Source organism: Nanorana parkeri, unplaced genomic scaffold, assembly GCF_000935625.1.
Source record: "Nanorana parkeri isolate BGI_ZX_2015 unplaced genomic scaffold, ASM93562v1 scaffold1866, whole genome shotgun sequence".
Classification (NCBI taxonomy): domain Eukaryota; kingdom Metazoa; phylum Chordata; class Amphibia; order Anura; family Dicroglossidae; genus Nanorana; species Nanorana parkeri.
The window spans coordinates 80,101-80,744 of record NW_017308134.1 but is presented as its reverse complement, the minus strand read 5'-3'; positions in this window follow the sequence as shown (position 1 = coordinate 80,744).

The window sequence follows — 644 nt, the reverse complement described above, 5'->3', positions numbered from 1 at the left end:
GTCCTGTCTGCCTGTCCTGGTTCAGCACAGCAGGGGTTAATTCTGCTGCAGGTTACGGTGTCCTGCCTGCCTGTCCTGGTTCAGCACAGCAGGGGTTAATTCTGCTGCAGGTTACGGTGTCCTGCCTGCCTGTCCTGGTTCAGCACAGCAGGGGTTAATTCTGCCATGCAGAGATAACACTCTCTGTAACGTCTGGCCTGTGCAGAAGTGAGATACGCGGTGCCGAGTTCAAGAGAAAGCCAGCCGTCTGAGGAATACATATCCGGCACTGCAGGGGTTAAATCCAGCAAAATGTCTCTCTCTCTCTCTCTGAAGAATAAATATTGCCCGGTGCAGCAGGGGTTAAGCTCCTTCTATCCAGTTACAGTAAACCACATGCCATTTGTTCTGACAATCAATAGCATCCAGCAACAAAGGGGTTAAACCTGCTGCACCTAGCATCCAGCAACAAAGGGGTTAACCTGCCGAGGTAACAATGCTGCTCCGGGTGCCCCTGAGAATGCCCGTCACTCAGCACGGAAGAGGTTAAATCAGCTCCGAGTTGAAAGAAACGGGTGTTAGAATATGGTCAAAAAGGGGTTAATCCAGAGACACCTTGCATGCAAGGATACGGTCTGGCGCTGTAGGGGTTAACTCTGTTATTT